Raw genomic sequence first — 13,967 nt, 5'->3', positions numbered from 1 at the left:
GGTGTCCTTCTCATCCTGCTGCTTTGGCTCGCCTTGTGAGTCAGGAGCACATGACTGCCTGAAAAGTATAGGTCAAGCAACTTCATGAAATTGCTCTAATGTTTAAAGCCTGGAACCCACAAAGCATAGAAAGAAAGACAGAATGAAAGAGAGGGATGACTAGCAGACTGCAAATAATCTTGTTTATTCAATAAGAAGGAAAATGTGAGTGACAACCATAAGGATTCCACCTATTCATCATGGTCTTTATGTGGGTTGGAATTTGAAATAAAGAGTAGCTGAAGTTTGTTTCTGGGTTGAAAGTTGAGCTTCAGTAGATCTTAGATTTTTTCCCTTAGTGATAATAGAATCACGGATTCTTAATAGAGGGCTGAACCCTGGAAGGTGGCTCGTCACTTAGACCAACGCTATCAAACCAGGGTCTGAGAGAGGGAAATGCTTCAGGGACGCCATGAAGGTTTGAGTTAAGCTTCATTTTAAAAATATTAGTAAACATTTAAAAAGCTGAAAAGCTGTGACTTTAAAAAAATTACACATAACTCCAAATATTTGATACACCAAATTTAACACATTAGAGACCATTGATGAAATAATGTGTGCTGTAGGTTAACACAATAATCAGACCTGCAGCATAAGAATAGTTACCACTTATTATATGCATATGCTGTACTAGGAATAATGCTAATTAATAGCCAATTGACTAATAACTATTTAACTAACAGATAAATAAATATTTGACTATTTATTTGATTATTTCTTCATAAGTCATTTAATGTCTTTCTCACAGTGTTTCTATGATGATTAAATGAGAAGATGCACATAAACTATTGAGCCCAGTACTTGGCACAGAGTAAGCATTCCATATATATTAACTATTATGAATTCTCACAAACATTCCTGTGGAGGGATTTTTACCACTGTTATATTATCTGTAATTTGCTTTAAAATTCTTCAACGTAGTGCGTATTAACTTTAATCCCTATCCTCGGGGCGTTAGTTAACATTTGTAGTTCCCTAAATGTAAATATACAATCCAGGGAGTTAGCATTTTAAAGACTCTACTCCAAAACTGAGGCTCCACTATCATTATCCCTGATCAACACCGGAAGGTTTCTAATTAGCATAATGGATGTTAGAAATGACATTTCATTGGAGAAATGAATAGTGTTCAAGGATGAGTGAACTGACTAGAAGTAATGAATAGACACCCCTGCCCTTGAATGAAGAGGAAAGAATCAAGCTAGCCCAATAGCCTACACCGTTTAAATAATATTAGGATTCTGATTTGCTCTGAGTGTAGCATTTAGTGGAGGTTTACGTCACCCAACTGACCAGACAGTTAGCTGAGTGAAGCTGTCAGGATATTTCTGCACCTGCCTGTAGTGAAACTTGCAGGCAAGCTGCTTTCAAAGTGTCTGAAAGGACAGAGAGTTAGCACTTCCCTGACCTTTCGTAAAATAAGACCAAATGGCTATATGGTAAGTGCTTGTATGTTGCAGAACTTGGTGCCGTAACGTACTTTCTATGTCCAGGGTGCCGTGGGAGAAATCTGCTTCTCCCTGTTGGAGGTTTCCTCTGTCTTCTCAAAAGAACTCGGTAACTGTAAACAACCAGATTGGCTTGGCTGGTTCTTGATGATTCTCGTTTGTAAAGCTGAGGCTGAAATTGCTTAAGAATTGTGCTTGGGGTCAGTTTTGTAGTTAGTGCTGGTGGCGCTGAGCTACTTCGCGTCAAAGCCTAAGTTCCTAATGAGTGTGTTCCACCACCTCTCAGAATTTGTTGAGTGAGTAACTGCCATGTGGTGATTATATCGTATCATAGATTGTTGTAGCAGTTTCTGTGAGCTTTGTGTACTTCTCGTCTGACTTCTGTGTTATGATAAGGCAGGCGTGTGGTTGTTAGATACTGTTAATGATTGAGACTTCAAACAAAACGTCCTGATCTTCTTTCCAGCTTCTGAATTAGTCCAACTGAAGAGTATCTGGAGATATCAAAAAGGACAGTGAAAACACCACACCATTTACAATAATACACACTGAAAACAAAATAGAAATATAACCTGAGTGCCAAGGCAGGTATTAGATGATGTCTGTCGCTCACCACTTCAGATGTCATTTTTCTATTGTCATTAAACAGCCTCATTGTTCTCATTGGGTGACTTTATAATGAGCAGATATTACATATCTGAAATTGTAAAATAATAGCATATGTCTGGATTCAAATCCCAGTGTTAATTATTCCATCTGTATGAGAGTTGGTAAATAATTTAACTTCTCTGAGCTTTGGTTTTGTAATGTGCGAAAGGGATACTACTATAAAATTGGAAAGATTTCTATGAGGATTAAATAAACGAAAATATGTGAAGCATGTAGCACTTCAATACACGAAAGCCATGATTTTTATTACTCTTTGTATCATTATTATCCAGTCCCATGTTCTACATAAAGCAAGAATATTCTCTCCGCCAGTCTTGGCCTATAATGACTAAGCTTTCTTGAATGCTTCCAGTGACAGGGAGATCACTACTTACTATTCCATTGAGTGCATATCTGTACCTGGAAAATTCCCACCTTTGGTCCTAGTTCTGCCTCCGGAACTGGTAATCTACCTTGTATATCCACGAAGCAACCCTTTAGCTATTTAACATGACATCTTCACATGAGATGGAAGGGTCAACCAAAGAGAACAACCTAAGGTTGGCTTGTCTCATTTGATTACAGAAAACAGGTGACACAGGACTTGCTTGGGGGCATACACCGGCCTCCAACCCAGCCAAGTTGAGTGATTATATACCAATAACCAGAGTTCTCAAAATATATAGACTGTAAGCAAGATGAGTGGCTTTCCAGGAAGAGCAATTTGGAAAGTCAGAACAATGCTTCTTTCTTTTGTGACTTGGAGGCTGTTTGTCCTTAGGAGCCTCAACTAAATCCCAATCCCCCAGAATAATGATCATTCTGTTAGGGGCTAGGTACACATATACCCATTACTCCCATTTTATAAACGAGGCGCTGAGGCTTAGCGGTGAAGTAGCCCTAAGACATACATTTAGTGATGGGCTTCCAAGGCAGTCTGGCTGAATCCAGAGCCCACGTTCTTATCTCCTCAGCAGTCATGAGTCACTGGAACAGTCTTAGTGATGTTTTCTGGTAGCTAATTTCAGCCTGAAAGAGTTAGAAAGCTGCCTTAGAGTTGTTACTTTCCAAATATAACAAATATTAACATTTTAGCCACTAAATTTAGCAGATCTGAGGTTTTCATGGTTATGTTTTATTTTAAAATGTGGTAAAGGAATTGTAAGAATATTATCTCTTCCTTGGAGGCTCAAAAATCAAACTGCCATTGGGGAGGAAAAAGATAACGTGATCTATAGGATATTTTTATAATTCTGGAGTCAGCATCCGTGCACCTTGCACGCATGAATTTGCTCCAACTGCAGCTCACAGCCTGAAACTTCCGCAGTGATTGTCAACTAACACCTTTGCCTCCCTGAATATTTGCCTTCAAAGCATAAAAAGGATAAGGAAATGTTGGTGACTCGGAACACCTGTAATCCAATAATTCTTATTGTCAGAAGGAATTGCAGCAGAATATAGTGGTTAAGAGTGAGGGCTCTGAAACTCTGCAGCAAGTTTGAACTTGGCCCTGACCGCTTATCAGCAGCATGAGCTTGGACGCATCCCTTCTTTGGGCTTCAGCTTCCTCATCTGTAAAATCAGGGTAATAGTAGTGGTGTTGTTGTGAAGGTTAAACGTGTACGGCTCCTTGAACATGGCTGAGCATGTAATAAGCACTATATGTTCTTCTTACTTTCCCTCCAGAAAGGTTTTGGGAATTGAATGGTTTATGTAGTACAGTACTGCGGAATAAACCCATGTGTATGTGTAAATGTGTGTGCACAGGGGGGAGCGAGGGAATGGGGAGGGGGGTGGTTATTTAGCGTTTTAAAGAAACTAATCCAGAGCCCACGCCTCGGAAGTGGTTGTTAAGCATTTCAAGTATCATTAAGAATCTACACACCAGAAGGCTCAGAAACTGGTATAAGGTTGTACCACAGCTTTTCTTTCTTCCATTGGCTCTACCGAGTGTTAGGATATGGGTTTGGCTAGAAAGTTTCGCAGGACCCGCTGTCCTTACCTGAAGGAAGAGGAAGAGTCCTGGTGTTTTCAGAGCTGCATCTCCATCCTGAACTCTGCTTGGTCTAATGTTTGTTTTCTCTGTTCACAGAGGGCTCTGCCCTGAGATGCATTTGGAAGGTTGGTTAATCCATCGGTCAGAATCCTACAGAAAGACTACAAGTGAGCTTCCCACACAAGGTGCAGTCAGAAGGCCTGAGGACAAGGAGTGGGGTTCTCTGCACTCATCAGAATAGGCTGTGTGGCTGTTTTTGTGCCTGGTGGCCAATCAGTGTTTATACTTTACCAAGAGGCTGGTCTAGGATATACTTTCATTGAAACATACTGTCTTACTAAGTAGTCTGTTGGGGGAGATCGGAGGAGAGGGAATTGACAGCTTTTATCCGCCTCGGAGGCCAGAGGAGACTAATTCTTACCAGAATAACCACTGACTGTTGACTGACCAAATTGGCATAGGTCAACCCCCAACACTGAGAGGTCTTATGTAAAGAACCCAGCTCGGTAATTGATACTCTTTTCATTCCCTGAAACCTGCCATTCCTACCAGAAAGCAAAAAGGTAGGCCTGCAGCCAATTCATTCATTTATTTGACAACTATTCAGAGTGCCCACTCTGTGCCAGGCACTGTGTTAGGTGCTGGGGACATATGCAGTAGTGTGTAAAGCAGCAGTTCTGCCCACACGGAGCTGACGTTCCAGCGAGCGAAGACAACGAACAAACTAAAAAAATGCCGTCAAGCCTTCCTCTCCGTCTCCCCTGATCCTGCGTCAGTACCAGAGAGCAAGATGGAGGTGGACCGGCCTTGTGAGGTAGAGGCGGGCGCCATCCTGGGGAGGCTACTTTCTTAGAAGCAGTCGCAGGGGTCCCGGTGCTTCAGAACAGTTCTCCAATGTCCACGAGCAGTAAACAAACAAGAAACAAACAAAAACAGAGTCACTGAAGAGCCACCTCCTATGTGTTATATGTGTTCTGAGCAGAGACAGTGCACGTGGGCACTCCACTTCCATGGGACCAGTGTGGTGTTTTACCTAAAGAGGTGTCCTATTTGAGAAAAACTTCCAGTTCAAGATTCCCTTTCAATGTTCAGAAGTAAACAATTAGCTCAGCTCTGAGCCAGCCTGACTCTGAAACATCTATTTGCCCCTTATTTCAACCCTCCTTAGATTCAAGAGCTTGTTTAGTTTCACATCTTTCCTTGCCTCCCGTCCCCAGCCTACCCAGCCCACCTGCCTCCACTGCTTGCTGGTAAGTGACCTCTTTGCTCCCGGGGATGGTCTTTCTCTTCTCCTCATTGTTATCCGAGGCTCCCGGGCCTCCATTTCCCCAATATTCTAGGATTATGCCTTTGTCTTTTATTATCCTGTCGCCTTTCCCTTTTAATAATTGCATTCACCCTCCTTCAATAATAAAAGTAAAAAGGGAGAGTAAGTTAGGTTTTAAGCATAGGACTCAAGAAAAAAAAAGTCATTTTGGTGTTAATCCAAGCACAGCTGAGGGTTGCCTTGGGAAATATATGACCTAGACTTTTGAATTTAGGAAACAGGTTAATTATACTGTGATTATTCATATCACAAAAATATTGCAATGTTACTGATGGGAGTATTATATCTATTTTAAAAACTCCAGCAAGGTAAACTATTTAAAATAATGAGCTCCTGGAACATTTAAAGTAGAATTTGATTTACACATATTTTACTTACAAATTTTGGAGACAGTGCATTTTGTTTTAAATGAGTCACATCAATGTAATACTGAAATATGAAAGCAAAAATCAAAAAGTATCTCAACTGGTTGGAACCCCTTTGGGGTCATCATTGTCTCATGATGATTAACAATGACTTCAGGTATTGAGATAAACAGAACCGTCACACTTAGTAATTACTTACTTACTTTAATGATTGAATATTGATTTAGCTGCCAGCCATTTGTAAGGACTGGGTAGGTCCCCCCTAAAAGTGTAAGACAAGGTACTGACTCTCAAGGTTACTTACAATCTAACCATGAAGATAAACCATATGTATAGAGAAAGTGAATAAAAACCTCAAGGATGATACAGTAGGTACCAGTTGAGGGATGTAGATGGACAGGTGGTGTGTCAGTTTTGAGGAAGGCTGATTGGCAGGCCAAGTGGATAAGGTTCACTCCACACTAGTGTCTGGATCATCTCAATTACTGTAAGTAGCTTTGGCATCTTCTTAACTCTCGCTCTGTATCTTTAGTCTTTTTCACGCAATTGATTTATTTAAGTGGGCAATATATAGTTACGTGGTAACATATTTTAATAGTTTGAAAATATACAGTGAAGTGAGTCCTTGTGAAGACATACCCTGATCCAGCAGCAACAAAGTCAGCTGTTCACTCCAGAAAATGAACCAGGAGGGGTTACCAGGAGGCCAGTAACTTATCTGAAATAATATTTATACCACCCGGCAAATAGTGAAGAAAAACTTCCTTCAGCCCTGGACATGGTAGTAATCAAATCCGGTGGCAGGGCTGACAGGAGCACAACTCAACAGACAATTCCAGCATATCTGTCTTACATCTGGCTGCCGCTACCCAAGGATTATTATGACATCCAACAGTGGTAAGTATCAGTAATTCAAACCCCTGTAATTATAACTAAACTGCACCCCTCAAATAATACATTCATGTTGATTTCTCCATCCAAAAATATATATACAGTGAAAATTGGCCACCCCCTGCCCTCTTTCACTGCACGTACCCGCTTTCACCAGACTGCTTCTCTCCCTAGAGACAACCACTGTTACTGGTGCCTTATGTGTCCCTCCAGAGTTAGTTCTATGTATGTACAAACATACACAAATGACAGAGTCTACATACGAGTCCAGATCTTTCGCTCACTTGAAGATTTATCTTGGAGATCATCATATTTCACTAGATTTACTTCACTCTTTTTGTTTGTTTGTTTTCTGTTTTTGTTTTTGTTTGGTCGGGGAGGTAATTCAATTTATTTATTTATTTAGTGGAGGTACTGGAGATTGAACCCAGGACATCTTACATGCTAGGCATGCACTCTACCACTAAGCTATACCCTCCCCCTCTACCTCATTCTTTTTAAAGCTGCATATTATTTTTTTCTTGCATCCTTTTTTAAATTGTAGTATAGTCAGTTTACAAAGTTGTGTCAATTTTTGGTGTACAGTGTAATATTTCAGTCCTATGTATACACACAGATACTCATTTTTATATTCTTTCTCATTATAGGTTACTACAAGATATTCAGTATAGTTGCCTGTGCTAGAGAAGAAAAACTTGTTATTTACCTATTTTATATATAGTAGTAAAGCTGTATATTATTTCAGTGTCTGTATGTGCTATAATTTGTGTCACCTCTTGATGGCTATTTAGGTAGTTCCTGAGTATGTACATTTATTTTTAATTTTTAATTGAAATATAATTAACATCAATTAAAATGCAGAGATCTTCAGTGTTCAGTTTGGAAGACTTCTGATGATCATTTACACCCATTAACCACTACCTAAGATAAAACACAGAATATTTGCATCTTCACAGAAAGCTCCTTTGTCCCTCTGCAGTCAGTCTCCCCTGCCCCTCTACTGTTCTGATTACTATCCTCATAAATTAATTTTGTCTGTTCTTGAACTTCAAAGATTGGATTCATATAGAATCTACTCTCTTTTGTCAGACTTCTTTCATTCAGCATCACATTTTTCAGATTTGACCATGTTTTTTGCAGGTTTAATCTTAATTTATATAACTAATCTAAATAAATAAGATTTTTTATTGAAGTGTAGTTGATTTTCAAAGTCGTGTTAGTTAAATAAATAAGATTTTGCCTATGCTCTGGGTATTTTAGGGGGTTACAAATGCTAATTAATTGATTTACTAATCAATCTCATCAAAAGAAGGTTGGACCTTTGAAATGGTTAAACAAAGATTTGAAAGGAGTCATGAAATTAATAGTAACTTTCATTTAAAAAGACCACAGGATTTTAGGTGACGCTAAGATTGATACGTGTTACCTCTTTGATATGTAACAAGTGGATGTGATTTTCTGAGAGTCTATGATTTTAAACCATTACACTTTTAAGTGCCTTACTTCCTGAATTTCTAATATGTGTTTTGAGATTGTTGCCTGATGGCAATGATAGTCCTGATATAATTATATTCAATGTTCCTGGAGATGTAAACAGAAAAGACTTCTTGGAATGAATGCACAATAAACTCAAGATTGACTGTGGTAGACACCCTCGCATGACTATGTAAAAGCCATTCCTCCCTGCTCCCTTCACCGTAGCTAGCAGAGCCTTGGTTTGTTCCATTTCCCTTGCTTTGGGGAGTACAGGTCTGTCCTCAGCTCCAGAGGCTGAGCCAAACGTTCTAAGGATGGCAGAACTGAGAGACAGCGAAACTGAGGCTGTTACTGTGTACTTAAACGGAAACCTAAGGGACAGAAATTTTTTGTTGGAGGTTTTAAAATTTATTTTATTTTTTTAAGTCAAGTTTATTGAGCTATAATCTACCCTGTTGTAAAATTCACTCTGTTCATGATGAGTTAATTAAAACTAAATTCTTCGTATGCTCTTTATCATGATTTGCTTTTTAAATACTAATAGCAAACAGAGGACAGTTTTGGTCCATTTAAATTCTGAGTAATCTAGAACCAGTTATAGCATCTTGAAGCTTGGAAAGAAACTGAGCTCTGTAGAGCTTGTACCACATAGGATGCTTTGGCTGAAAGTAGCAGAAAGTACTGATGCAAAATGGACTAAAACAATAAGGAAAAGTATTATGTTGCAGAGCTGGGAGTCCATAGTCGGACAGATTCAGGTGCAGTATGTTCTGAGGCTCCAGGGAATCCCAAGGACCCAGACTCTGTACATATATTCACTGTTGTCCTCTGCTTTCACTTTTGCCTAATGCAACTTCACTCTTGGTCGCAATTTCATTGCTAGCAGCAATCTGGGGTACCCCTTCCTTTGGGTACAGCGGGAGTGAGAGCCATGGAATAAAATATGCCCTTCCATCTGATTGGGCCCCCAATCTCTATCACACCTATCTGTAGATCAGTAACAGTCTCACACCTATCTCTAGATCAGTACTAGTCAACAGAAGATTGGCTTAGAAAAATAGGATTATTTGATCAGGTGGATGTCTGATCAAATATTAGGGTCCTCTTAGGAAGGAGAAAGAGGAAAATGGATTAAGGTAACAAAAACAGCATTTACTACAGAGCTGTATGAAATCTTAGGCTGCTAAGGTCATATTTAGTAGACTAGTTATTGCCTCACCAATACTTGGACTATTCAGGTGGCCTGAGAGGATTAATAGAGCTCCATTAAGTGCTTTACTCTCTAGAAGTGCTTTTATGCACTGCAAAACAGTCTTCACTCAAACAACTTTTATTATATCTCACGGGTAGGATTTCCAGTCCTGGACTCTTTCTGAAGTACTTTTACTTTGCATAACCACAAATATAACTTACGGTTGTCAAGAAAATCTCAAGAGAAGCTTACAAACTTTGTTGCAACTTAAAAATATAGATAAGAAATTAATTTGATGCTAAAAAGCAATGTTAGGAAAGTGAAAAAAGGAAGGGAGAATATGGGGAAAAAATGCCACCTGAAGCAATCTGAAAATGCTTATACTATACAAATGTGAAAACCTGAAAATCACTTTTTTGAACTAGGCAGAATTGAGCTGCTTCAATTTGAGTCTATGTCATATTACCATCAAATTCTTTAAGAGCTTCAAATACTTTTAAGACCTATGTGTAAGAATTATTCTATGTGTATAGTAAACAGTCTTATGGTTACCGGGGGGGGGGGGAATGGGGGTGGGAAGGGATAAATTTGGGAGCTCGAGACTTGCAAATATTAACTACAATATATGAAAATTAATTAAAAAAATTTCTTCTGTATAGCACAGGGACCTATAAACAATGTCTTGCAATAACTTTTATTGAAAAAGTATATGAAAATTAATATATGTATGTGTATGTGTGACTGGGACATTAAGCTGTACACCAGAGATTGACACATTGTAATTGACTATACTTCAATTAAAAAAAAAAAGGAGAAAAAAAAAAAAGAATTGTTCTATGTCTAGAAAATAAAACTGGAAGGAAACATACCTAAATGTTGATATTATCTCTGAGCATGAGGATTAGGAAAGATTTTCTTAATTGTTTTTCATATTTTTCACATTTAAAAAAATGAACAGTATATATTACTTTTTTCAATCAGAATAAAATAGTGTATTATAAAATATACAATGTTTTGTCCAGCAATATAATGTAGAGACTAGATTTATAACTAGTGAAGAATACTTAATCTTGTTCCATTACTAAGAACCTAGGGATTTATAAGCCAGTATCAATCTCTGTGACCAAATATTTCATCAATGTGCAATATCCAATTGGCTGCTTATATTAGAAGCAATTGCTCCAGGTGGTTTATAGCAACTAAAATGATCCCACTAGATCACTCTTCCTGACTAATCTCATCTTTTCCAAAAGTTAGAGACTCCAATACCAGTCCTTTGTGACAATGATACTATATTTTGTGGAAAAGATGAACTCAAAGTGCCAAATTCCAAATAGCTAAGCAGAGTTTGCAAACTGGTACCCAGAAGGCTAAATCTGATTAATATACCCATTCGGTTTGGCTTATACAGAGTAACTTAAACATTAAGTAGTCAGTAGTCAAACAAATTAGAAGATTTTTTATAAAATATGAATTTTTGGATTCCTTGAATAATTAGAAGGCTGGAATTGCTTCTAAACAACCATCATATTGCCTACCTTACAAGACTGGCTCCATTTCTTAAGTGTGTGTCTTTGACAAGTTACTTATCTTCCACATGCCTCTGTTTCCTCTCTGGCAAGGCGTAATAACAACAGTGCCTGCTTCAGAGGGTTGTGTTGAGAATTGAATGAACTAATACAACTAAAAGACATAGAAGAGTACTTAGTACCTAGGCAGGGATGGATAAATGTTAGCCATTATTAATGTTACCAGGCAACCTCAGGAGGCACTTGAGTTTGGTCCTTCTGAAGTTGGGGATCACATCCTGCAGAAGGTAGGAGAGGTGGATGGTGCTGGGTACAAAGAATAGGTTTGGGACATGGGATGAATTTGCAGGGACTTGGCTTCTGGTATAGTGAGACAATGAGAGGGGAATAAATATCACTCAGAACTGGAGAGAGGAGAGTGTAACAGGAATCTGAAATCAGATGAGCACAATTCTTTGCTTTGCCATTTACCAGCTGACATTTTCCAAAGTTTTCAAACTTCTGTTTCCTCATCTGCAGAATGGGGATAAAAACAATGCCTATCCTGAGGCATGTCTTAGCCTGGGTTTCCTCCAGAAAGTAAAGTGAGAGACAAGAGCTTTCATGGAGAGAATTTATTTTGGGAAATGATCCTAGGATATAGGAGCAGGGGACTGAAATAGTGTCCCAGGAAGAGGAAAAATAGCACAAAACTGTGCTGCTGAGCTGGACGCTCCTGTAGTCAGCTGGACCTGAGTCCCACGAGACCCTCTGAAAAGCCATGTAGAATATACCCCAGATTTGTTCACTCAAGTGGTAGAAAAGAGGAGCATTCATCTATTGTCTCTGTGCCCTCTCCCCACTGCCCTGCTCCTTTGGTCACTGGTTGCCCATTGGGGTATTAGTTCTCTTGCACTTCCAAGTTTGTGCATATGGAGACCAAGTGGACACCTGCAGGCTCCTAGTGTCAGAGGTGTCCCAGGGTAGACAACAAGGGGTACTCAGTACAGATGAGGCAATGTGCTGTCAGGAGGCACCTGTGGGAAGCAGGTTGCTGCAACAATGGCTGGAGGAAACTGTGGACCAAGAGGACTGTAATGAGGCCCACTGGGGGCCCAGCGTCTGCTATAAGAGCAGTCAGAGTGACGTGGTAGACGGGGGTCAGGCTTTGACCGCCTCAGTCTTGTTTCAGCCAAAAACTTATTTTGTCCCCTCACCTCCCCAAGCCTGTTTTCTTGTTTGTAAAAGAATTTGGATTAAACGACTTAAAATTTCCTTGATATGGGAAAGAATGAAACTGGGCTCCCTACCACACACCACATACAAAAGTTAACTCAAAATTGATCAACAGGGGGGATGGGGGACGGGGAGGGTGTCATGAGGCTTTAGCTCAGTGGTAGAGTGTGTGCCTAGCATGCACAAGGTTCTGGGTTCAATCCCCAGTACCTCCATTAAATAAACCAACAAACAAACAAACAAGCAAACCTAGTTGCCTCCATCTTCTGTCTCCCCCAAAAAGAAAAAACAAAATGGATCAACCACCTAAATATGAGATAAAACCATAAAACCCTTAGAAGAAAATGTAAGAATAAATTCTCATGATCTTGGATTTGGCAATGGTTTTTAAAATATGACACCAAAAGTATAAGTGAAACATCAACAAAATAAATACACTGGACTTTCTTAGAGTTAATAACTTTTGTGCATCAAAGGATATTATCAAGAAAGTGAAAATACACCTACAGAATGGAAGAAAATATTTACAAATCACATATTTGATAAAGGTTTAGTATATCCAGAATATGTAAAGAATATTCTCAATAATAAATAAATAGTCCAATTCAAAAACAAAGGACTTGAATAGCCATTTCTACAAAGCACATGGCTAACAAGCACATGAAAAGATGCTCAATGTAATTAGTTATTAGGGAAATGCAAATCAAAACTACAATGAGATACCAATTCATACCAACTAGGTTGGCTGTAATAATAATAAGTTTAAAAAGGAAAACAAGTGTGAGAATGTACAGAAATTGGAACCCTCGTGTACTGCCAGTAGGAATGTAAAATGGTTCTGCTCCTATGGAAAACAGTTTGGTAGTTTCTCAAAAAGTTAAACAGAGAATTCCCATATGACCCAGCAATTCCACTCCTAGGTATATAACCCAAAGAATAAAAGCTGGTACTCAAAATATGTGCACACATGTTCATAGTAGCATTATTCACAGTAGGCAAAAAGTGGAAGTGACCCAAATGCCTATCAAGGGATCTTAGGGCTATTCATCCCTTAACAGTAAATAAGGGTACACGCATACAGTGGATAAACAAACTGTGGTATGTGCACACAGTGGAATTTTATTCAACCATAAAGAAGGAATGAAGTACTGTTACATACTACAAGACAGATGAACCTCAAAAACATTATGTTAAGTGAAAGAAACATGATTGAGAGGTCATATATTGTTTGATTCCATTTATATGAATTACCCAGAATAGGCAAATCCATAGAGACAGAAAGCAGATTGGTAAGTACCTAGAGCTTGGGTTAGGGGATAAGGCAGAATAATGGCTTAGTGGGTCCAGGGTTTCCTTCGGGGTGATGAAAATGTTTGGAACTAGATAAGGGTGCTGGTTGCGTGATACTGTGAAGGCACTAAATGTCACCGAATTGTTCTTTTTAAGATGGCTAATTTCATGTCATATGAATTTCACTTCAATTTTTTAAAAAGTCTTTGATAGCTGTGAAATCTCTGAACATGACGAAAGTAATAAAACCATAAATAGTTCGTGAGATGGGAAGAGCAAAGAATGGGGCTTATTACATAAAATGAACGGTACAACTCTGAAAAAGCCAGGGACCCCCTGGCTTAGATCACGAACTTTCAGCAGTGGGGAATCTGAGTCAGGGTCCTAATGCTTACATTCATGTTGGCACTGTTTGGCTAATTTTTTCAGGCAAAAAGTGAAGGCGAAGAGTAGTGTCTTTACATCTACGATCGTCTGTAAGTAGTCTGTCTGTAAATCACATGCAATGCAGAAACTTAAAAATAACTCCCCGTATTTTATGGCTGCCTATC

The sequence above is a fragment of the Camelus ferus genome, chromosome 2 (genome assembly GCF_009834535.1).
Source record: "Camelus ferus isolate YT-003-E chromosome 2, BCGSAC_Cfer_1.0, whole genome shotgun sequence".
Taxonomy (NCBI): Eukaryota; Metazoa; Chordata; class Mammalia; order Artiodactyla; family Camelidae; genus Camelus; species Camelus ferus.
Note: the sequence above shows the minus strand (reverse complement) of the source record.